Source organism: Bombina bombina, chromosome 4 (genome assembly GCF_027579735.1).
Source record: "Bombina bombina isolate aBomBom1 chromosome 4, aBomBom1.pri, whole genome shotgun sequence".
Classification (NCBI taxonomy): Eukaryota; Metazoa; Chordata; class Amphibia; order Anura; family Bombinatoridae; genus Bombina; species Bombina bombina.
In genome coordinates, this window is record NC_069502.1 from 405454642 (window position 1) to 405481109 (window position 26468).

Below are 26468 nucleotides of genomic sequence, written 5' to 3' on the forward strand. Positions count from 1 at the left end.
TTTCATAAGTGTCAAAGGCTTTTATTGACAATTACATTAAGTTTATGCAAAGAGTCAATATTTGCAGTGTTGACCCTCCTTTTACAAGACATCTGCAATTCACCCTGGCATGCTGTCAATCAAATTCTGGGCCACATCCTGACTGATGGCAGTCCATTCTTGCATAATCAATGCTTGGAGTGTTTTAGAAATGGGGGGGGGGTTTGTTCACCCACCTCTTGAGGATTGACCACAAGTTCTCAATGGGATTAGGGTCTGGGGAGTTTTCTGGCCATGGACCCAACATTTTGATGTTTTGTTGCCCAAGCCACTTAATTATCACTTTTGCCTTATGGCAAGGTGCATCATCATGCTGGAAAATGCATTTTTCATCACCAAACTGTTCTTGGATAGTTGGGAGAAGTTGCTCTTGGAGTATGCTTTTGTACCATTCTTTATTCATGGCTGTGTTCTTAGGCAAAATTGTGAGTGAGCCCACTCCCTTGGCTCAGAAGCAACCCCACACATGAATGGTCTCAGGATGCTTTACTGTTGGCATGACACAGGACTGATGGTAGCACTCACCTTTTTTTCTCTGGACAAGGTTTTTTTTTCCAGATGCCACAATTGATTGGAAAGGGGATTCATCAGAGAAAATTACTTTACCCGCAGTCCTCAGAAGTTCAATTCCTGTACCTTTTGCAGAATATCAGTCTGTCCCTGATGGGTTTTTCCTGGAGAGAAGTGGCTTCTTTGCTGCCCTTCTTGACACCAGGCCATCCTGCAAAAGTCTTCGCCTCACTGTGCATGCGGATGCACTCACAACTGCCTGCTGCCTTTCCTGAGCAAACTCTGCACTGGTGGTGCCCCGTTCCTGGAGCTGAATCGACTTTAGGAGATGGTCCTGGCGCTTTCGGGACTTTCTTCAGCGTCCTGAAGCTTTCTTCAAGCACCACCCTCATTTTAAAGCTTCCAGTCTGTTATTCTAACTCAATCAGCATGACAGAGTGGTCTCCAGCCTTGTCCTCGTCAACACTGACACCTGTATTAACGAGAGAATGGCAGGGCTGAAATGCAATGGAAATGTTTATGGGGGGATTAAGTTCATTTTCATGACAAGGAGGGACTTTGCAATTGATCTGATCACTCTTCATAACATTCTGGAGTATTTGCACATTGCCATCATAAAAACTGAGGCAGCAGACTTTGTGAAAATTAATATTTGTGTCATTCTCAAAACTTTTGGCCAGGACTGTACTATATTACTTCCCTTGTTAATATAATGTTGGTTCCCTAAATGTTTTTTCCCTATACTTATCATGTAACTTATAAAAGATTATTGCTTATCAATCTAGTAAATCTCTTTTATCGAGTTCTCACTATATTTTATGGAACGTTACTTGAAAGATAAAATTAGGTACCACAGCCTTCTTTTCTCATGCATACTAAATACAAGTATTCCTGTACTGACTGTGTATATCAAGTTTTCCATTGCATTCCGCTTTTATTATATTTGTATTCTTTCTACCAGATTATGTACCATGAATGTTCAATTTCCCAGGTGACTTAATCATTGTATTACTGTATACGCTCAATTTTAAAATGCCTGTAACTGTTTATACGTCTACCTCAATAAGAAGAAAATAAAAAAAGATTCATAATTTTATTTTTTGGGCTTGGTGTAAGGACAACAGAAGCCTGTGATGAATGACGGACTGCCTGTCCATCTTTGTGAAGTTAGTTGACATCTGAAACTCAAAGGGATTATCAAAAGTATTAATAAAAACTCTTTCTGTTGTGTTAAATGAACAGTAAGGTAAAAAGTAAACTTAAAGGAATATAAAACGGTGCTCCTTTATTAAAAAAATATGTTAAATCAAGGTAAACCTACAAAAGACGGATTGTGTTAAAACCGCAAACAATTTACTTGTTTTTTTTTTGCTAAATGTGCACTTAGAAATTCTCATTAGCCATTTCCTTTGGTGAAATAAGGGTGCAGCCATTATAAAACTTAAAGTTCTATGGTCACTTAATTTTTGCAGGAAAAGTCCCCTCTTGAGCAGGGACAAGAAACTAGCTAGAGCTAGTGCAGGTATCTCCTAGCAACCACTTAAAATACAAATCTACTCTCTTGCTTTCCTGTAGAGATCCCACAGGCCCCTTGTGGGGCTGTTAAAGGGAGTTATGGACCAAGTACAAATTAAGTTGGGAAAAAAAAGAAAGAAAATGTAAAAACCTTTTAAAATGACAAATAATACCTATTGCAATGACTAACCCACAAAGAAAGCAAGAACTGAACTGCACTCACAAATATAGTTGATGAAACCAACAGAATGAATGGGATTTCTCCTAAACCCAAATAATGCAATAGTCTGAATGTGTTTTTCAGTCTGCTCTGTACCAAAAGGGAGGCAGATACAGTCAGATATCTGTGGCGCTACCAAAAGCTTAACACCAACTATTATGGCTGATTTTAACTCTATGGTATTATTCAGAATGGTAAAGAATTCTATAAAATGATAAATAATTTAATATTATTACATATGGTCAAAATCCAATAAGGTTTTGCACAAGTGACAACACAATACAAATAAATCAATCACAGTTAAAGTCACAGCAAATAAATCAATTAAATTATAAAATAACTCGCTAAAACTCATTAAAAATAATTCATACAATCCATACAAAAGAGCATATATTATACAATTATAAAAAGCATATAGGAGATAGCAAAACTCTGCTGCTATGAGTTATCGAACTCAGGGACAGTGAAACAAACACTTGGGCTCTAAAGATAATGCGTCCAAAACAATCCAGATCAGGAAATACAGTCTCTTATACAGATTTGCACGGCAAGAGGATATTTCCTAGAAAAAGAAAGAAAACACTTGTCACCAGCGGAAGATAGTTCAAACAAGTGTCCAAATTTACTTACACTGGAGGGTGTTTGGAGTTGTTCATCTATCCGAATGTAACGTAGCAAACTGTTTCCATCGATTTACCACAGCCGGTGGTATCTGCTATTCAGCTAGGCCTCTGTAATCCCGACCTTGACTACAGATCCTTAGAGGGATCACAATAAAGAGCAACGCGTCTCGGCTTTTTGCAGCCTTTGTCAAGCTCTATCCTGCCATTGTTAGTCGGTACTTTTACATAGGGGTAAGCCAATATTGATTTAAAGAGTCAAATTTATAATGTAATATGCCATCGGTATAGCTTATATTCTTTATTTAATTTTAAAGGTATATTTCAGTTATATTTTGTTTTAAAATAAAAAACGGTTACAGTTGTTGCTATCCATATATAATTCTATTGAAACAGAGGCTTACAATCTTCCTGAAAACATGACAATGATATATATATAGATGGAAACAATACTGACAACTTATTAAAAACAATCTCAATCAGGAGGTTCCGGTGGAGGAGGAGCTTCACAGGTGCTGCTAGGCTCGATACTCCAGCTCTCTAAACACTGGCGGCACTCCATTTTCGCGCCCGGCCTCAATTATTGGGGCTGTTTTTTCAGGCAGTAAGGAAGATCTACTCTGGAACCCGATACAGTGGTCTGTCATCCCACTGTTACTAAAGCCTATCCACCAGCTATCCAACCCTTTTGCCCGGCCGCTACCAGGTGCCTTCCCCAGGCTATCAACAGGTGCACCTGCTCATCAACTAGGCACCAGCGTTAAGACACCTTCTACCCCCCCGACACAGACCGGCTAAACCCAACAACTGCAGTCTCACTCCCCCTTCCCACGCTGCCAACTCTGCCAGCCTAACTCCTTATCTGCCAGCCTAATTCCTCAAACTCCAAGTCATTGCTTGAACTTTCCTTACCGCTCCGTCAGGAGGACATCTGTCCGGCGCTTGCCTTCTTCCCTCCCCCACCGGTGCTGCGTGGGAGGGACTGCGCCAGCCTTGGGACCTGGCGTCTGGATTGCGCCTGTATTTTCTGTCGCCCTGTGGTGGCGCGTTGCTCGCTCCCCCCCACCGGTGCTGCCTGAGGGGAGCTTAGCGTGGACTCCAACGAACCTGAAAAGCGGGTGCCGGTGGTGTCTGGATGATTGCACAATTGCAAGGAGTCCCGGAGGTTGCTGATGCTGGCGGTGGGCAGCTGGACATCGTGAGAAGGGGTGAGTCCTCAGAGTACTGATCTTTTGGCAAACTATATGTTAGAACTGCAGGCTGCAAATCCGGGGAGGTGTTCCTAGAAGACCGCAGAGAAGAAGTCCAAGAGGGGGTTAACTTAACTAACTTACAAGGACCGGCGGTGCCTAGTTTTTGGGAGCTATGGTTTGAGGCAATCTAAGAATAAGTGATAATAAGTTCGGAGGCAGACGGAGACATTGGTTAAACGGTCTGTCTGTGACTGTATAGTACAAGAATTCTATAGAAACACAGCACGGGTCAATAAACATGTGAAGAAGAGAAAGTAAAAGTTACAGGACTCCACATTGTTATATCAAAGACTCTTAGATTGGTCAATTTGTATAAATATGTTTTTTTCTGGCTATATATAACAGTTATAAGAAATGTACCACTAAGGCGACTATATTGTACTTTTCCTGCTATATTTCCTGCCGGTGCACATGTTTTTGATTCTTATTTTTTTCTTTTTTCTTTTCTCTATTCTTATAGTTGTGCTTTACAAAGGGAAAGAGAAAAGATTTTTTTTATTTTTCTTACCTTTTTGTGATATCCAGATAAAGCTGAATAGACTCTTAAGGGCTGGTTCACCATTTAAATAACAAATAGTCTAGGGGTGCCAGTGCTTGATTATCATAATTAAGTTGTCTTTTACAAGATACTATAGCTATAGGTCTACGTTTTGAAAGTGACTTATATACTTATCCAAAAGTGGATAGCAACTAAGGCTTCAGTAATTCTTTGGTTAACATCTCTAAAAATTTCACAAAGCAAGCTCCCTGGCTCTGGGCCTCCACTCTTCCTGGGATCAAGGTTATTGACCCAGGACGAGGGGAAGTGAAACCTAGGGGAAAGTAGTAATAGATTACATTCTACCTATAGCTCAAGAAATCTACCTTGATCTGTATACCCCTTAAAGGTGTTGAAGTTTTATATCATCCCTTGCTTAAGTCCTGAGTAGATATTGGTAAAAGGCAAACTCTGGTAAAAGCCCCATTTGGGTCTGTTTTTTCTGGTCCTCCCTCCCTTACATAGAAGTGGGGATTTATCACACAAAAAAAGTTTAAATCCATGCCCTCTATAAAAGTACACAGACCTTGTGGTCTTTAATTAATTAAGGGCTTAGGCCCATGGGTCTTATTTTGGATTAGATCCTGTGTAGAGCAAGTATTGCTGTGAACTATTCTTTTGCTGTTATTATTGCTGCTCGAGGCGAGTGAGTCCTACTCACTTCACAAATTTGGGGTTTTCTCTTCTTTTTTTTTTCCTTTTGTTTGGTATATAATCGGAAGTAAATTGACACATTCCTAGACCAGCACTTTCCTTGCACTTAATTCCCTTCACACTCACTCCCACTCTCCTGCTCCCTTCATCCTAAATTACTAATTGTTTTTCACCGGGAGGTTCTCTCTCCCCTTAGATTATTCCCTTCCTAATTTTTGGCACATGGATAAATTTCTTCAGTCACTCTAGCACTCACTCCCCAGCTATGGCAGCAAAGCAAAGGGATAGGAGAGCAAAAAATGTGTCTGAGATTTTACCTGAAACACAAATAACTCCTATTACCGCACTTCCTTTGACTAATACAGTCAATATGCAAACTCTGGTCTCAAAAATTTCAGAGGCCCTAGCACCAAATTTTGATGCACTGAAACTAGAGATTAGAAAAGACATCACACTTTTATCACAGGAAGTTAGACACTTTGCTAACAGACTCAATGAAGTTGAGTCTCAGATCTTGAGGATCTTACGGTATCACATAGTGCTAACTTAGAAACAGCTAATTTATCTATCACGACAATCCAGGCTAAACTTGAGGACCTCGAGAATCGTTCTCGCAGGAACAATATACAAATAATTGGGGTCCCAGAGGATAAAACATATGAGGACTTAAACACCTTTTATCTCAGAGATTTTGCCCCAAATATTAAAAATTCCATCTAACCACCCCCAGATTATAGTGGAAAGAGCACACAGACTAGGTAGACCGTGGGTAGATAATAGAGGCAATTATAGACCGAGACCTGTGATCGCAAAACTTCTAAATTTCCAAGACAAGGTCACATTAATGCAATTTTTTCGTAAGAATCAGCCTATTACACTTGGCGAATCTAGGATTCTCCTCTTTCAGGATTTCTCGCTAGAGACATCATCCAAGAGGAGGGCATTAGCCCCAATTTGCACCAAACTGATTCAACAGGGTCATCAAGCCACTATTATCTACCCCGCAAAATTGAAAATCATAGATGGTGAAAATATACATGTGCTTAACAACTTATCCGAAGCTGAACAATTTTTTAAAGAACTAAATGTGCCAGGTCTACAATTGCCAGGCCGAAAATAGGCTACTCATATGTTGTTTTTCCTTCTTTTCTTGGTTTGTTTTTTTTTTTTTTTTTGCTCCCTTACTGGTGTTGCTTTTTTTTTTTTTTTTTTTCTCCCCTTTGTTTTTCTCCCTCCCCCCTCCCTGCTATCCCTCGCTGTACTACGGATATATGGATATAGGATTCATTTCATATGGCTAATTTTAAAGTAGTATCTTGTAATGTGGGTGGTATATCCACCCCCATTAAAAGGAAGTCTATTCTCACACATCTGAGGAAACTGGGGACCGATATAGCATTCTTACAAGAAACACATTTGAACTCAGAAGAGTCCTTGAAACTTAGATCAACCTGGGTGAAGGAAAAATTTTTTTCACCAGCTTTGGGAAGGAAAAGGGGGGTGGCTATTCTGATAGGGAAAAGAATCAATTTAGAACTCTTTCACAGCAAAGTAGACCCCAAGGGGAGATTTGTACTGATAAAAATTAAAATCTCTAAAAGGATTTTTACTCTGTGTAACATCTATGCCCCTAATAAACTCGAATCAGTTTTCTGGTCCAAATTACAGGCTAAAATCCTCTCTGTCTGTGAGGGTCATCTGGTTCTCGGTGGAGATTTCAATATGTCCCCCCACTGCCCGCTGGATAGGTTAAGACACTCCACTAGATTACTTAAACACAAAAAGGACAACCTAGAAGCTAAATTGCTGAAATCAATCATGCAGAATCTGGCAATTAAGGACGTGTGGAGACGTCAGAATCCTGATATCAGAGACTTCACCTGCCTTTCGAGGGCGCATAAAATGTTCTCAAGAATCGATTTATTTCTAATCGATGAAAGACTATCCAGATCAGAAGTAAAAGCAGGCATATTACCAATCTTTCTGTCAGATCATGGCCCAATCTATTTGGAATTTCAGTTGGCATACCCCAAGGATAGACCAACACGCTTTATTTTTCCTGTATTTCTTGCTTCAGATCTGAAGTTTAAAAACTGGCTCAAACTCATATTTTCTGCGTATATTCAAAATAATCAGGCCCATATAGGTTCGCCTCTGGTTTTCTGGGAAGCTGTGAAAGCAGTCCTCAGGGGCGAGATTATAGCTTACAGTGCTCTGAGATACAGGAAAATAAAATTAAGAGAGAAAGAAATTACTAATTCAGTAATTAATTCATATAATTTTTTCTTAATAGAAAAATCGCCTAGTAATTGGGCGAAATATATCAGAGCCAAAAATACCAGAGACACATTTGCGGTTTTCTAGGAAACACAGAGGGACCTAAAACTTCAAGCTAGATTATACAGATACGGGAATAAATCTGGCAAACTCCTGGCTAATTTGGTCAAAAGAGAGAAAAAGTCTTCTTTGATTGAGAATATCCAACAGGAGGGCATTCTCCTCGAGAAGCCAGAGGAGATTGCCGAGGTATTTACTAAATATTACCAGGATCTCTATTCTTCCAGGACTTCGGATCTGGCGCAAGCAATGCAATTCTGGAATGATATGGTCTTCTCAATGCCCCAATTACGGAATCGGAAATCACAAAGATCATTACAGATCTCCCTTTGAACAAAACACCAGGTCCAGATTGTCTACCAAATGAATTTTATAAAATTATGAGCATAGAGATTACACCTTATCTCAATAATCTCTATAACAGTATGTTTGTTAAGGGTGATCCAGTGGCGGCTTCTTTCTCTGCCTCTAATACTATTTTAATCTTAAAGGGTGGGAAAGATCCCTCACTCAAAGAATCGTACAGACCCATAGCTCTGCTAAACGGAGATTATAAAATTCTGTGTTCCGTCATTGCTAGGAGGCTACAGCCGGTACTTGCCAACATTATCCATCCAGACCAAGCTGGATTCTTATATAAAACAGCAAAAATTAGAGAAGCCTTGGCGGTCACTGAATACTTTAGGACTAAGGAGGTGGAGGGGAGACCCCTGACCTAGCTATCCTCTCCATAGATGCTGAGAAAGCGTTCGATTCAATCCATTATGATCATCTTTTTACTTCACTAGCCAATTTTGGCTTTAGGGAAGAATTTCTTAAATTCATCACGAATTTATATAAAGAACCATACACAAGATTGATTGTGAACAACACTGTCTCTACACAGATAACTCTTGGGAGGGGAACCCGACAGGGGTGCCATCTCTCTCCCCTGCTCTTCGACATCTCAATCGAACCTCTGGCTGTCATGGTCAGACATAAACTGCCAGGTATTAAACTAGGCAATAAGACCATAAAAATTGCGCTTTACGCAGATGACTTACTGTTATACCTATCAGATACTCAAACTAGTATTCCTAAACTTCTGGATATCGCTGCCCGCTTTGGGTCCTTCTCGGCTATAAAATCAATGAGACAAAATCTGAACTATTATGGCTTAGAAAGAACAATAATTCCCTCTGCAACATCCCTTTTAGTCTCGTGAAAGATTCTCTAAAATATCTAGGAATCCTTATTCCCTCTATACCAGGGGATCTGTATAATCTTAACATCACTCCAATCTTAGGAAGTATTAGGGAGAAACTTAAGAATTGGCAGACTCTGCCAATATCCATGTCCGGTCAGATAGCTTTATTCAAGATGGTTTTATTGCCAAAACTTTTATATATACTACAGAACACCCCATTAATTATTCTGGAAAGAGATGTCAGACTGCTCAACAGTGCGCTTAGTAAATTTATTTGGCAGGGGAAAAAACCAAGGATATCCCTGTTTAAATTATCTCTTTCAAGAGAATGTGGTGGTCTTGCATTACCTGATATCCGTCTATACAATTATGCTTTTCTTGTGCGTGTGATGGCTGACTGGATTTCCTGTAGTGATTAAGTAACAGATAACTTACTAGACGAAAAAATCTGTCACCCCTACCTCCCACTAGCATTAATTCACTGTCCACCTAAAGAGTTACCAGGGGAAATTAAAATGCTTAAAACTATGTCTAATCCATTAAAAGCCTTGTGGAAGCTAGGGAATCTGTTATCCTTAAATTGTAAAAACTCTCAATTTCTCCCCTTACAGGATAATCCAAAATTTCCCGCAGGTTTAAACTCTGTAATATTTAAAAGATGGCATAACTCTGGTTTGAATAAGGTAGAGCAGCTTATTGATAAAGAGAGAAGGAGTGTTAAAGTGAAGGTCAATTTGCGGCTAATGAAATACTGAAATGTAGATTTTTTTTATAAAATTATATATTTGAAAACTTGCCGTTTGCATTCCGACTCCTCCCCTCCACCACTTTCTTATTCAGTAGTAGTGACGTAGCGAGCGGTCCCACATGCTCTCTATGTCTGTTCTTAAGCTCATGCACAAGATTAACATTAAAAATGCGCATGCGTATGTCCATCCGAATCGCGCATGCGTTTAAATTTTGTATGCATTTTGCGTGTCTCATGAACTAGCACGACAACATATGACGCTGTTGAGGAAGTTGCGCATGCGCACCACTTAGTAGTGACGTGGCGAGAGAACGCCCCGGGGGTGGAACAGACATTGGAGAATTAGATCTTTGGTTGCTGTCAATCAAGGTAACTTAGATGGCGGGCAGACGAAAATAGTGTAACGGAGGGTAAATAAATGCTAAAAAAAAGACAGTATGAGTGAAATGTATGCAAAATGATGAATGAACGTCAACATGATTTCTAATAAACAGCATGACAGTGTGAGCAAGTAACCCGGACTTGACCTTCACTTTAAATCCTTTGATGAATTAAAAAGAGTTCAAAATAAACAATAAGGACTTTTTTGCATATTTGCAAAGTAGGCATTTTGCCACAGAACTTATGAAGGAGAGAGGCTGGAGCTGGACCCTGGGTAAACTGGAAAACTGGCTCATATTCTTTAAAAACGGACATAGGTCTATCTCTTTGTGTTTATAAGTTGATTAATGTTAGTAAAAGAGAGCTGAAACTAGATAAGATCTCTGCACTGTGGAACCAGTTGATACTGCACTCTAATATTGACACTAAACTAATTCAACTATCAATCCAGAAAGTCGCCCAGGTTACATTATCAGCCACCTGGCGGGAAATGCATGTCAAACTTATACATAACGCATATTTTACCCCTAAAAAGGCAGTAAAATCTATAACTCGAGTTTTAATAAATGTCCAAAATGCTGGCTCCCTGCAGCCGACTTAATGCATATGATTTGGGATTGCCCTAAAATAAGGCGCCTATGGGGGAAGCTGGAATTCTGGCTTAGTAAAACTCTTAAAATCTCTCTCCCAAGTTTAACGCAACTACAGACCATATTTGGCACTAAGAATTATAACTCACATCACCCAAATGATAAAGTGTTTTTTCTGTCCATACTGGCAACCTGATATCTCATCTTTAAAAATTGGAAATTAAGAACAATACCATCTATACCAGAGATTAAGAACTGCTTAAAAAAACAATGCTTGTTAGAACAAAGGGACACTAATCTAGACAAGGAATCTGACATTAAACAATTTTTTGGCAAATGGTCAGTATTTATTAAATCCAAGACGGAGATAGATGACATGATCTTCCCGTTTAGAAATTCCGAATTAGTACTTTTGGGTGTCTGGTAATAATTAAGAGATAGGGACCAGGAGGCTATCATGGCTGCCCCAAATCTGGAATCACATAGTTTTCTAACTGGGTGGGGGGAGTATGGGGAGGGGGACCCTTCTTTTTTCATTTTCCTTCTCCCCTTTTTTTTTTTTTTATATATTATTATTACTACCTGAAGAAATTGTGTTTATAGAGATAAAAAGAAAAAGATCTCAGCAGAATACAATTTTAAGGTCTGAGTTGTTCTTGTTTGGTTGTTTTTGTTTATTTATTATTTTGTTGGTTGGGTTATCTACAGGGAGTGCAGAATTATTAGGCAAGTTGTATTTTTGAGGATTAATTTTATTATTGAACAACAACCATGTTCTCAATGAACCCAAAAAACTCATTAATATCAAAGCTGAATAGTTTTGGAAGTAGTTTTTAGTTTGTTTTTAGTTTTAGCTATTTTAGGGGGATATCTGTGTGTGCAGGTGACTATTACTGTGCATAATTATTAGGCAACTTAACAAAAAACAAATATATACCCATTTCAATTATTTATTTTTACCAGTGAAACCAATATAACATCTCAACATTCACAAATATACATTTCTGACATTCAAAAACAAAACAAAAACAAATCAGTGACCAATATAGCCACCTTTCTTTGCAAGGACACTCAAAAGCCTGCCATCCATGGATTCTGTTCACCATCAACATTGCGTGCAGCAGCAACCACAGCCTCCCAGACACTGTTCAGAGAGGTGTACTGTTTTCCCTCCTTGTAAATCTCACATTAGATTTTCTTCTTTTTATACCTCTTCTTGCCAGCCACGCTGTGGAGTACTTGGACGCGTGTGATGGAGCATTGTCCTGCATGAAAATCATGTTTTTCTTGAAGGATGCAGACTTCTTCCTGTACCACTGCTTGAAGAAGGTGTCTTCCAGAAACTGGCAGTAGGACTGGGAGTTGAGCTTGACTCCATCCTCAACCCGAAAAGGCCCCACAAGCTCATCTTTGATGATACCAGCCCAAACCAGTACTCCACCTCCACCTTGCTGGCGTCTGAGTCGGACTGGAGCTCTCTGCCCTTTACCAATCCAGCCACGGGCCCATCCATCTGGCCCATCAAGACTCACTCTCATTTCATCAGTCCATAAAACCTTAGAAAAATCAGTCTTGAGATATTTCTTGGCCCAGTCTTGACTTTCAGCTTGTGTGTCTTGTTCAGTGGTGGTCGTCTTTCAGCCTTTCTTACCTTGGCCATGTCTCTGAGTATTGCACACCTTGTGCTTTTGGGCACTCCAGTGATGTTGCAGCTCTGAAATATGGCCAAACTGGTGGCAAGTGGCATCTTGGCAGCTGCACGCTTGACTTTTCTCAGTTCATGGGCAGTTATTTTGCGCCTTGGTTTTTCCACACGCTTCTTGCGACCCTGTTGACTATTTTGAATGAAACGCTTGATTGTTCGATGATCACGCTTCAGAAGCTTTGCAATTTTAAGAGTGCTGCATCCCTCTGCAAGATATCTCACTATTTTTGACTTTTCTGAGCCTGTCAAGTCCTTCTTTTGACCCATTTTGCCAAAGGAAAGGAAGTTGCCTAATAATTATGCACACCTGATATAGGGTGTTGATGTCATTAGACCACACCCCTTCTCATTACAGAGATGCACATCACCTAATATGCTTAATTGGTAGTAGGCTTTCGAGCCTATACAGCTTGGAGTAGGACAACATGCATAAAGAGGATGATGTGGTCAAAATACTCATTTGCCTAATAATTCTGCACTCCCTGTATGTAAAGATAAAAATTCAGCAGAATGATGAAAGAGAATAAGGTTTTATTGCTCGATAATTATTGCTCTAATTGTAAAATGGCATTTGATCTGTTCTAATTCTCATAATCCTTTTTTTCTAGTTTCTGTGATGTATTGCTGATAAGAAAAATAAACTTTAAAAAAAAAAATCTCAATCAATATTATAATTTTAAAAACCTTCTAAATTGAACCTTAGCAACATTTTATTTGAAATATTTTTTTATTAAAGGTTTCCACAACAATACAAATAGTAAGTCAGCAATAATCGAATCAATAGACAGATCATATCTTAGCATGAGAAGCTGACCGACATTACACAACAACTTTATATGATGGTTACCTCTTAATTTTCAAGTTTAAGTAGTCATAGACAAACTAATAAAGATAGGAGGAGGACAAGAGAGTCCACAGATAAAAAGAGAAAAAATGAAAAGGAAAGAAAAGAGAGAGAGGGGAGAGTTCTGAGGGGTACTCGCCAGGCCATTTCAATCTTATAACCACTTCTTAGTTCTCCTGGTTTCTAACGCTTTGTCTATTCTGCATTCTAACTGTATCTTCCCATACAATCCATTCCTCCCAGATCCTCAAAAATTTGTTTCTATTATCTAGCAGTGAGGACGCGATGTTTGCCATTTGATAGTAAAATCTAATTTTATTAAGAATAACATTATAATGAGGAATAGGGGTTTTCCAATACTTTGCTATAATTGTTCTGGTAGCTGTGCATATGATACCCACCAGTTTTAAGGAGTGTTTTGATAACCCTAGAATGGGGAAGTGTAGTAGGGCCTGTGCCATAGTCAGTGTAATTGTTTGTTAAATATTTCACTTAACAGCTTAGATTTCCATACTAACGCGCTCTTTGGGCATTCCCACCACATGTGGACATAGGTGCCCTCTACTTGACAACCTCGATAGCATAGATTCGTAGCATTAGGAATTATGGTTGTATCATGATATTTAATTCTACTTGGGTGCAAATACCATCTGTATAATACCTTTATATAATTTTCTTTCAAGTTTGCACTAATGGAACAAGCTAAGCCATTTCGGATTATCTGAGCCCATTCCTTAATATCCATACATTGGCTAGTTTCTGTCTCCCATTTTTTAATAAAATTCAATTTAACTAGCGGTTTCCTTGAGCATAAGAGTCTATATAAATCTGAAATTGCGCCTTTAACTCTCGTTTCGTGACTACATATTTTCTCAAATAGTGTGGTGGGGTGTAAGTTTCCAGGTCTGTATACTGCTTCTACTCTAGACTTAAGCTGAAGGTAATGAAACCAGGATTGTGGTGTGGAGGAAATGAGATCGGTATATTGTGTAAATGAGAGAACTTCTGCACCTCGTAACGCATCCGCTATCCTGTATAGGCCTTTATTGGCCCAAATATCAAGTGTTTGACTTCTGTATTTATTTGGGTATGCTGCTAAGGGTGTCAAGAGTGAGTTTTCAGAGACCAGATGAAATTTTGTTTGGTTGCTATCCCATATACCTAAGGTGTGTGACAGCGATACATATTTCATCCAGAAGCTAGGTCTATCTTTTTTGTGTGTCCAGAACATCTGACTAATCGGATTGAAATTCAGCATTTCACTTTCCAATTGGACCCATGCTAAATTGGTTTTAGGGTTAAGTAGTTGTGTTGTTTGCGCCAGTCTGGCTGAGTTATAATAAGTCTGGAAGTCAGGTACTCCTAACCCTCCTTCCTCTTTATGTCTCATGAGAGTATGTCTATTTATTCAGGCTTTTTTATTAGACCATATAAAATTCAACACTTGTTTCTGAAATTCTGTAATGTCTCTTAAGTGAACATTAATGGGGAGTGATCTAAACAAGTATAAGAGCCTTGGGAGGATTACCATTTTGCTGACCACTATTTTGCCATAGAATGAGATCTTATAAGAGCTCCAGGTTTTCATTTTTTTTAGTAGGGACTTATAGAGGGGAGTGTAATTAAGTTTATACAGGTCTCTTAGGTTATATGGGATGAAGACTCCAAGATATTTGATAGCTTGGGTGGCCCACTTGAAATTAAAATTTATTTCCAACAGCTTTTTCGTATGTTTTGGGAGATGAACCTCAATTGCCTCGCATTTGTCATTATTTATCTTATAACCCGATAAGGTGCCAAATTGTCTTAGAAGATCGTATAGGATCGGCAGTGACAATAGGGGTTTGCTAATTGTTAGGATTATGTCGTCAGCAAATAAGGACAACTTATGGACAGATCCTCCCACCCTTATACCGGCAATATCTTCGTTATTTCTAATACTAGCAGCCAGGGGTTCTACACAGATAGCAAATAGCAGGGGCGATAACGGGCACCCCTGTCTAGTGCCGTTTTGAATAATTATTCTCCTGGATTGATAACCTGCAATTCTAAGGAATGCGTATGGGGTAGTATAGAACCTTAGCAACATTTTGATCTAACTGAAAAGATGTAAGAATACTGGACAGGAATTTTCACTTTGCTTCACTATTTTTATCTATATCTTTCGGGACAAGACCTTTTTTGTTATACTCCAATCATGTATAAGTGATTAGAGACAACTTTAAGATTTATTAACTTATTTTGGTTTTTATGGTTAGGAAATTTTACGTATAGGGTGACTTCGTAATATATATTATATATCTATATAACCATTGTATGTAAATCCATAAGAGATGTACAAAAATGTATTCTAAAACTAAGAACTGTTTCAAACACTAAAAAAACTCAAATGTTCTTAAATTAATTTTTATTTTGTAAAATGATATTGATAAAATAAATTAGACTTCTTCTGTTGGGTCAACTTAACTTGTAAATTTGCAAGGAAAACTATTCTGAAAGGAAGCAACCTATTTCAAAATCTTGATTTAATCCCTTAGGTGTTAAGCTCTTCATTTAAAGGATCCACTTACTTTTTAGCTTTAGTAGACTGTTGTGTATATCTGTATCTCTCCAGTTTTTTGGACTTTTGCTATACCCGTATATCTTAAATATTTCTTATTGACATTGTTACAGGTAAGGAAATGTTTGGGTATTGCGAGATCCGTATTTCTCTCTTGATCATGGTTTTTTATAGAAAGGATATTCTCCCTGATTCTGTCTCTCAAGGGTCTTTCCGATTCACCAATGTATTGTAGGCCACATTTGCATTCTAAAAGATATACCACGTTTTTATTGCAACATCTTATTTGTTGCTTTATCTTCTACTTTTTCCCTGTTACATTAGATTTTATCTCTTTTTTTTTTTTCTTTTCTCTGCATGTTTACATGCCTTACATGTGAGGCATAGGAAAAAAGCCTTTAATTACCTTCCCCATCAGATCTTAATCTCTAGTTATTTTCTTTTTGATTTCAGTAGGTGCCAAGATTGATTTTAAGTTTTGGGACGTTTTATATACTATACTAGGATATTTAGGTAGATATTCACCTATTCTATCATCACTTTTGAGGATGGCCCAATGTTTTCTGATTATGCTTTCAATTATATAACTATTCTGACTATACTTGGTGGTGAAGGGGATAAATAGTTCATTATCCTCTTTATTGTTACTTTTTTTTTTTAACCCTTTTTGTCATCAGGTCTTTTCTATCTCTTGTCCTTACTTCATCTTTGATAGCCACAATTCTTGTTTCATCATAACTTCTTGCTACAAATTTTTCTTTCAGAATGTCTGCTTGTATATCATAATCCATGTTATTGTTACAATTTTTCCTAATCCGTAAAAGTTGCCCCTTCGGTATATTTTCTTTCCACTTTCGGTGGTGACAGCTTGTTTAATGGATGTAATTGTTCGCATCAACAGTTTTAAAATGTGTTTTAGTATTGATATTATTTGTTACATAAATATCTAGATCTAAAAAGGTTTTTTTTTTTTCCTCTACTTAATTCACTGGTGAATTTCAAATTTATTTAGTTAGTATTCAAATTCATTCTTTGTTCCCCTCTAAATTAATATAATATTATCGATATAGTGCTTATAGAGGACCAGATTTGCCACAAGTATGCTATTCCCTAGGAAATCGCTCTCCCATATCCCCATAAAGAGGTTTGCATAACTTGTGGCAAATCTGGTCCCCATAGCTGTATTGGACCAGATTTGCCCCAAGTTATGCAAACCTCTTTAAAATTATAATATTGATTGTGATTGTTTTTAATAAGTTGTTATTATTGTGTGTGTGTGTGTATATATATATATGTATATACACATATAGGGAGTGCAGAATTATTAGGCAAGTTGTATTTTTGAGGATTAATTTTATTATTGAACAACAACCATGTTCTCAATGAACCCAAAAAACTCATTATTATCAAAGCTGAATAGTTTTGGAAGTAGTTTTTAGTTTGTTTTTAGTTATAGCTATTTTAGGGGGATATCTGTGTGTGCAGGTGACTATTACCGTGCATAATTATTAGGCAACTTAACAAAAAACAAATATATACCCATTTCAATTATTTATTTTTACCAGTGAAACCAATATAACATCTCAACATTCACAAATATACATTTCTGACATTCAAAAACAAAACAAAAACAAATCGGTGACCAATATAGCCACCTTTCTTTGCAAGGACACACAAAAGCCTGCCATCCATGGATTCTGTCAGTGTTTTGATCTGTTCACCATCAACAGAGGTGTACTGTTTTCCCTCCTTGTAAATCTCACATTTGATGATGGACCACAGGTTCTCAATGGGGTTCAGATCAGGTGAACAAGGAGGCCATGTCATTAGATTTTCTTCTTTTATACCCTTTCTTGCCAGCCACGCTGTGGAGTACTTGGACGCGTGTGATGGAGCATTGTCCTGCATGAAAATCATGTTTTTCTTGAAGGATGCAGACTTCTTCCTGTACCACTACTTGAAGAAGGTGTCTTCCAGAAACTGGCAGTTGGACTGGGAGTTGAGCTTGACTCCATCCTCAACCCGAAAAGGCCCCACAAGCTCATCTTTGATACCAGCCCAAACCAGTACTCCACCTCCACCTTGCTGGCGTCTGAGTCGGACTGGAGCTCTCTGCCCTTTACCAATCCAGCCACGGGCCCATCCATCTGGCCCATCAAGACTCGCTCTCATTTCATCAGTCCCATAAAACCTTAGAAAAATCAGTCTTGAGATATTTCTTGGCCCAGTCTTGACGTTTCAGCTTGTGTGTCTTGTTCAGTGGTGGTCGTCTTTCAGCCTTTCTTACCTTGGCCATGTCTCTGAGTATTGCACACCTTGTGCTTTTGGGCACTCCAGTGATGTTGCAGCTCTGAAATATGGCCAAACTGGTGGCAAGTGGCATCTTGGCAGCTGCACGCTTGACTTTTCTCAGTTCATGGGCAGTTATTTTGCGCCTTGGTTTTTCCACACGCTTCTTGCGACCCTGTTGACTATTTTGAATGAAACGCTTGATTGTTCGATGATCACGCTTCAGAAGCTTTGCAATTTTAAGAGTGCTGCATCCCTCTGCAAGATATCTCACTATTTTTGACTTTTCTGAGCCTGTCAAGTCCTTCTTTTGACCCATTTTGCCAAAGGAAAGGAAGTTGCCTAATAATTATGCACACCTGATATATGGTGTTGATGTCATTAGGCCACACCCCTTCTCATTACAGAGATGCACATCACCTAATATGCTTAATTGGTAGTAGGCTTTCGAGCCTATACAGCTTGGAGTAAGACAACATGCATAAAGAGGATGATGTGGTCAAAATACTCATTTGCCTAATTATTCTGCACTCCCTGTGTATATGTATGTATATATATATATATATATATATATATATATATATATATATATATATATATATATAATCGTGTAAGCCTCTGTTTCAAGGGAATTATATACGGGTAGCAACAACTGTAGCACCACAGATATCTGACTGTATCTGCCTCCGCTTTTTGGAATAGAGCAGTCTGATAAAGACCTTCAGACTAATGACTAACCCACATCTTAGTGCTTTTTTATAACAACAATGGAACAGACTATTTTATATCTCTTTAAGTGTATTGGATAGTGTGTGTAATTTTAAACAACTATTATTATTATTATTATCGGTTATTTGTAGAGTGCCAACAGATTCCGCAGCACTATTAACAAAGGCGGAGTACAACAAAACAGTTATAGGGATCAAATGGGTAGAGGGCCCTGCCAAGAGTTGCACTGTTGTAGTTGGCTCTTGAGAAGGTGATCAACAAACAGCTGGACTCTTAAGCTTACATGCTAAGGGGGTTGAGGGGATAGCAATGGAGGAGAGGAACTGGTATAAAGAAAGGTTAGAATAGGTTGTATGCATCCCTGAACAGTAGAGTCTTTAGGGATCACTTGAAGCTTTTAAAACTAGAAGAGAGTCTTGTGGAGCGAGGCATAGAGTTCCACAAGATGGGAGCCAGTCTGGAGAAGTCCTGTAAACGGGAGTGTGATGAGGTGACAAGAGAGAAGGAGAGTAGGAGGTCGTGAGAAGAGCGAAGGAGACGGGAGGGAGAGTATCTGGAGACAAGGTCTGAGATATAGGGGGGGAGCAGTGCAGTTGAGGGCTTTGTATGTCAGAGTGAGAATTTTGTGTTTGATCCTAGAGGCAATAGGAAGCCAGTGAAGAGATTGGCAGAGAGGTGCAGCAGATGAAGAGCGACTTGTAAGGAAGATGAGTCTGGCAGAGGCATTCATTAAGGATTGTAAAGGAGCTAGGCGGTAGGTGTTCTGTTATCGTTTTTGCATAGTTCCCTTTGTATCTTTTGTTAAAGATTAATCCTAGGTGAGCTCAGGTATTTGGTTGTCTTTAGCCATCTGACAGCAGTGTTTGAAACAATATGTATTGCAATGTTATACATAGTTTAAACACTGCTGCCATAGTCTGCTAAAGACATGTGCATGCTCCTAAATTCCTATCGGCCTACCTAAATTTACAGGAGTCAAATATGTCAACTAATTGTTCTTGTACTTGTCTAATTAATCTGCCTACCTTACAAGGGCAGTACCCCCAAGCTATAACTCATGTACTATCACATGAAAAAAATACCAAATAATATGTAAGGAAAAATAAGAACTAAATCAAATAATTCACTAAAAACCACTATCTACAATTACAAAATAACTGACAAACGGCTAGATTACAAGTGTTGTGGTACGGCTTTTAACGCTGAAAAAATGCATATTACGAATCATGTCGGTATAGCTATACCGCAAGCATTTTACCCTGTAACGCAACGTCCAAACCGCACTCAAAAAAAATGACGTTTCTGTGTGGGATTTTCATATTACAGGTTGTGCGGTCCGGCTAAATTGCTTGCTTTACACGATCCTTACCACCATCTGAGAGCAGTAGTTATGAGTTTTGCAAATTCCATAACTAAACTGTTACAAAGTACACTACCACCCATAAACTATCTATAACCCCTAAATCTCCACCCTCCTGCATCACTTCCCGGCATTGCCGCTACTATAATAAAGTTATTAACCCCTAAACCTCCGGCCTCCCACATCGCCACCACTAAATAAACCTATTAACCCCTAAAAATCCGGCCTCCCACATCGCCACCAGTAAATAAACCTATTAACCCCTAAAGCTCTGTCCTCCCACATTGCTGCCACTAAATAAAGCTATTAACCCCTAAACCGCAGGCCCCCCACGTCGCCAAATACTAAAGTAAACTATTAACCCCTAAACCTAACACCTCCCTAACTTTAAATTAATGTTACAATATTTAAATAAACTTACATGTGAAAAAAAATAAACCTGTTTTAATAAAATTAAAAAAAATACAACTAAAAAATCTAAATTAAAAATTTTAAAAAACCTAACACTACGAAAAAAATAAAAAAATGTAAACTTACCAAAAATAAACACTATAAATTACGAAAAATAAAAAACACTAAGCTTACGAAAACTAATAAACAAAATTATCAAAAATAAAAACAATTACACCTAATCTAATAGCCCTATAAAAATAAAAAGCCCCCCAAAATAAAAACACCCCCTAGCCTCCAATAAACTACCAATAGCCCTTAAAAGGACCCTTTGTATGGCATTGCCCTAAGTTAAAAAGCTCTTTTACCTGTAAAAGGGCATTCATCTCTTTCACTACCCTTAAAAAAAAAAAAAAAAAAAAACTAACCCTAAACCCAGAATATCTACTCACGGTTCCTAAAGTCCGGACATCCATCTTCATCCAGGCGGCGACACCTTCATCCATTTCGGGGACGTCTTCTATCTTCATGTCAGGGTGCCAGGAATCGGACTGAGACGAGAAGTGCAAAAATAATCACACCTTTTATTAATAACAAAAAAAATAATAAAAAGTCCACAAGTCAAATAACAAGCCAGGAGTCAAAACCAGAGCTGGTAGTCAGACGAGCCGAGTCAGGAGCCAAAGTGAATAGTCAGACAAGCCGGAATCAGGAACAAGGAAAACAGCAGAGTCAGGAACAAGCCAGGGATCAGGAACCAGGAAGGACATCAGACAACCAGGTAATACACAGGAACTCTCACAAACGGGTCTGAGACAATGCAAAGACAAAGCATACTGAACAGAGGCCTTTAAAAATAATAAGTGATGACATCACAATTCTGAGACTGCATCCTGTCTCACACATAGATGTTGCACACCAGTCTGGCCATAAAAGGAAGTGCAGGAAATGAGCAGCATCCCCCACAATGCACCATAGTCAGCAAGAGAGGTGAGTAAAATTGCTGACAGCAGCACATGGCAAACAAAACGGTGAAAAACCCTAAGACTTCATCCGTGCGGAGCCGATCCCATCCTGTGCGCAGCATCCTCTTCATACTGTTACAGCTGTACACTGAAGTTGAATGCAAGGTAGCTGTACACTGAAGTTGAATGCAAGGTAACATCCATCTCTGCCGACGACTACCCGACGAATGACTGGTCCTTTAAATGACGTCATCCAAGATGGCGTCCCTCGAATTCCGATTGGCTGATAGGATTCTATCAGCCAATCGGAATTAAGGTAGGAAAAATCCGATTGGCTGATGTAATCAGCCAATCAGATTGAAGTTCAATCCGATTGACTGATTGGATCAGCCAATAGAATTGACGTCGCATTCTATTGGCTGATCCAATCTGAGGAAGGGGCTACTCTCTCTCCGAAACATTACACATTAAATGAATGTTTTTGAAGGAAAGACCAGCGAGTGCAAGTTTTTTTTTACGTTTATGCATTTTACACTAGATGTGAGAGTGCTCTTCTATGGGACTTTATATATGTGTATATATATATATATATATATATATGTGTATATATATATATATATATATATATATATATATATATATATATATATATATATATATATATATATATATATATATATATAATATATATATGAAACATAGAAGACTCAGGCACATTCCGGGTAAAAGGGCAAAAAAGAGCTTTATTATACAAATATAAAAGCAGGCAATAGCATAGTCCAATGTATCCACACTGACACAGCTATAAGTACTATCACACAGTGAATAAGGACTGCTGGAATCCTGTGGCAGACATGTTTCGTGCTAGGATAGCACTTGTTCACTGCTTACAGGATACCCAGACTCCTCTCTTCCTTAAATAGGGATTTTCTTAAAGGTGTATATACCCCATTAATTATGTCCTTATTACTAAAATATTTATACATGCTGATCAACTGGTATTTGGCTCATTATCTAGTTATATCATTCTCAAATTTCTCATATATTGATTAATGTTAATACATACTGTTGCAATTATTTTTATATTTATATCTGCTACATAGCTGTAAATATATAAAAAAACAAAGATCCTTAGTATTTCTGCTAAATATGACATACATTAGGTCTCCATTTATATCCCCCATTTGTCTCAATAGGTATCCAATGTTCACATATATATATAATGAACAACCTTAGGGAATGTAAAAAAACTCAATCAACGTTGTATATATTTAAACACATAGATCAATATCCCTCCTGAAGTTTAAACCATAAGGGATAGAGGTATTTGCTGTAAAAATCCAAAAAACCTCTCTAAGATCTAATTTCTCCTCTCTGTCTCCACCTCTCCTCCATTGAGGGACATGATCTATAGCCTGAACAGACAATAGGTGGACATCAGAATTGTGGTTATTCCTAAAATGTCGGGCAATTGGGGTATCAGAGTCAGGATCCTCAATGGATCGTAGATGCGCTAGGAACCTGTCCTTAAGGGACCTTTTGGTTTTTCCAATATATTGCTTTTGGCACCCCTACAGGTTAACAAGTAAACTACATGTGTTGTATTACAATTAATGTAAAAGTTTATCTTGTGTATTTTTTCTGTTGTGGTGGAAACAAATGTGTCACCCTCTATTACATAGTTGCAGGTCTTGCAGATTTTTTTCCTGCACTTATAGAAACCTTTTCGTTGTTTTAACCAACAGGCATTACCTGACCTTTTCGTGCAATCTGATGGTGACACATGGTTTCCAATTGTTTTCCCTTTTCTAGAAATGTAATCACAACCATTCTTTACAATATCCCTTAGTCCCGGGTCAATTTCTAATATGTGAATATTCCGTTTTATGATATTACATATTTCAGTATACTCCATACTATATGTTGTAATAAATTTTGGTTTATGTTTTATATCAGTGTTATGATGTCTCTTGTATTTATCATTATTTATCAATAATGTTTCTCTAGGTATTGCATCTACCTCATTTCTAGCCTTATTAAGGATATTAATATCATACCCTCTATTCATCAATCTTTCTGTTATGATGTCAGCTTGTTTGTTGTAATCTATAGTCTTTGAACAATTTCGTTTGGCCCGAATATATTGTCCCTTCGGTATACCTCGTATTGTATGTCGTGGATGACTTGAATTAAATTCAAGAATAGTGTTTCCTGACGTTGGCTTCCTATATAGATTTGTCTCAATTGAATCTAATGTATCACTTATTGAAATATTGATATCCAAGAAGCAGATTTGACTTTTGTTTTGCTCTCCTATAAATTTAATACCACATTGGTTGACGTTTAAATAATCACAAAATCTCTCCACTTCTTGTTCATCACCATCAATAATGAAAATCAAATCATCAATGAACCTAGCGTAAAGAACAATATTGTCTTTGAGGGGGTTCCCATCTCCAAAGACGTGGAACCGCTCCCACCAACCCATAAAGAGATTGGCGTAACAGGGGGCAAACTTTGCCCCCATGGCGGTTCCACGTCTCTGGAGATAGAAATCCCCTCCAAACATAAAAAAATTATGTGTTAATAGATATTCAACTGAATACATAATGAATTGTTTGGTGCATTCGTCATAGTTACTCTGACTCTCTAAAGTATATTCCATCGCTTTTAAACCTTCTTGGTGGGTTATAGATGTATATAAGGAAGCCACATCCACTACCAGAAATCTATAGCTCGGTTTCCATTTGATTTTGTTTAGTTTTAACAATAGATCAGTGGTGTCTTTAATATAACTGGGTAAATTATTGACTATTGGTTGTAGGTACGTGTCCATAAGGTCTGACAGGGGTTCATTAAGTGAATTAATCCCCGCTATGATGGGACGTCCCGGGGGATTTACCATGCTTTTGTGAAGCTTCGGGAAATAGTGAAATATGGGAGTAGTAGTGTTCTCAGGTATTAAAGATTCCTCAATTGCTTTTGTTATCACATTATTGTATCTTGCCCTTTTTACAATTTCACTCAGTTTTTCCCTGTATTGTATACTAGGATTTTCTTTTAGCCTACCATATACCTCACTGTCTTGTAGTTGTCGTTTAGCTTCAGCTATATAGGCAGATCTATTTAGCACTACAACATTTCCCCCCTTGTCCGAGGGACGTACAACAATTCTGTCATCATTAGAAATTTTATTCAATGCATCTTTTTCTTTAAGTGTCAAATTGTATTTACATTTTTTATGTTTTTCACTTAGCTCCCTAAGTTGTCCTTCTACTACGTTTTGAAAAGTCTCCACTGGGTTTGTTCTTAAATTTACTGGATAAAAATTACTCTTTTTCCTAAATTTAGAGAAATCTAGATCCCTCTCCTTTACCAAGTTCTTTTCTGTTCCTACATCTAGTAATTCTTGTAGATCTATCACTGAGCATTCTTCAGAAAATGTTAGACTCTCCCCAGTGGCTGTACTATTTGAGGTTTCTGTCTTTTCTTGTACCTCCACAGCATTAGCAAAATGCTTTCGCAATATTATTTTTCGAACAAATCTGTTTACATCCAACACAGTGCTGAATAGATTAAAATGCTGTGCAGGTACAAAATTAAGACCCTTTGACAATACCTTTTTCTCACTATCTGTCAATAACACATCAGATAAATTTATTACATCATTGTTATTTATAGATATTTCTTCTTGTGAGTTTCTGATCTTGTTACCTAAACTCGTTGTTGTGCTTTCTTCTTCTTGTCTTTTTTCCTGTTTTCCATTGGTTCCCTCTGTACCATGTTTTCTCCTTTTCCCCCTTTTTCCTCGGTGTGTTTTTTTCTTCCTGGATTCAGAGTCTTTGACTGTCCGTTTTTTGACTGTGTTTCTTTTGGTCCTTCAAAGGAAGCCTGTAGTACTGTGGGTTCATCATCCTGTGTATTAGATTCTCCATCTGATGACTCTACTTCATATTCTGTATCAGAAAATGTGACATGTTTGGCCTTCTTGTTTCGGTTCTCCTTCCACCTTTTTTTGATTCCCTTCCAAAATTGTCAGTGTTGTCCCATCTGTATACATTATGATGGTCATAATCATATTTGTCACGGTTCATTTTTCTTGACTTGAACTCCCATAATTCTTGGCGGAATGCTATCATACTTTTCTCAAATTTCTTGTCATAAAGTTTAAATTCTGGATCTCTTTGCATAGATTTTAACTTTTCCTGTATGACTTTCATTTCTTCTAGCAATTCCTTCCTCTGTTTCTGTTTAAATTCTATCAGGAGTTCAATTAGTGCAAAGGAGCAATTATCTAGGATGATGTTCCATTTATTAATGAATTCCACATCCACAACCCTAAATGAGGGGAATTTTCGTACTCGTAGCCCCCTTGGTATCCTCTTGTTATGTTTATAAATTAGAAAAGATTTTACATCTAACTCCAATTTTATATCCCTCTTTCTCAGGGAATCTATATAAAAAAAGAGACTGTCAATCGTATGTACAATCTCTTCCTCTGTGTCATATATGGGTAATTCATCTCCAAATTCTGTGAGTACATAGGATTCTTCCTCACTCATATCCATTTTTGGTGACGTTAGGGTTAATTTTAATTAAGAACACTTGTCAACCAGTACAGTCAAAGTTAATCCATCCCGGAGTTAAAGTCAGTTAATTAGTATCATGTGTAGTATATATATCACTCTTAAGGACAATTGTAAATGCAACAAATGTTCCGCAAATTATATATAGCCAATGTCCACAATTGAACAACTGTAGTGATAGTTAGCTGTGTCAGTAAATCATTTCAAAGAAAAACTTTATGTGCTTGTAAATGCGTGCCTTAGGTAATGCTTATAAATTACTCCATTACGTTGTCATCACAAACATGTAATCCTCCAGTATATTCACCGGTACTATGTAAAATGTTTGTACCGGGATTCACTTACCCCGCTCCTCTTCAGCCGTTTGTTCCTCTCTAGTGCGTGTTGTCCCAGTGTGAGGCTTCCGGTAGGCTGTGTGTGCTGTTTGACGATATCCTGTTCCACACTCC

The 26468-nt window shown here is 38.0% G+C and overlaps 1 long non-coding RNA gene across 1 annotated transcript; it reads right to left on the reverse strand.

The window, feature by feature from the left end:
* LOC128655404 (uncharacterized) lies at positions 1–26412 on the reverse strand. The gene is made up of 2 exons (XR_008401783.1): positions 26365–26412; positions 1–1021 (listed from the first exon to the last, which is right to left on the reverse strand). It is a non-coding gene; the product is annotated as an uncharacterized LOC128655404 (long non-coding RNA).
* Positions 26413–26468: the final 56 nt, after the last annotated feature.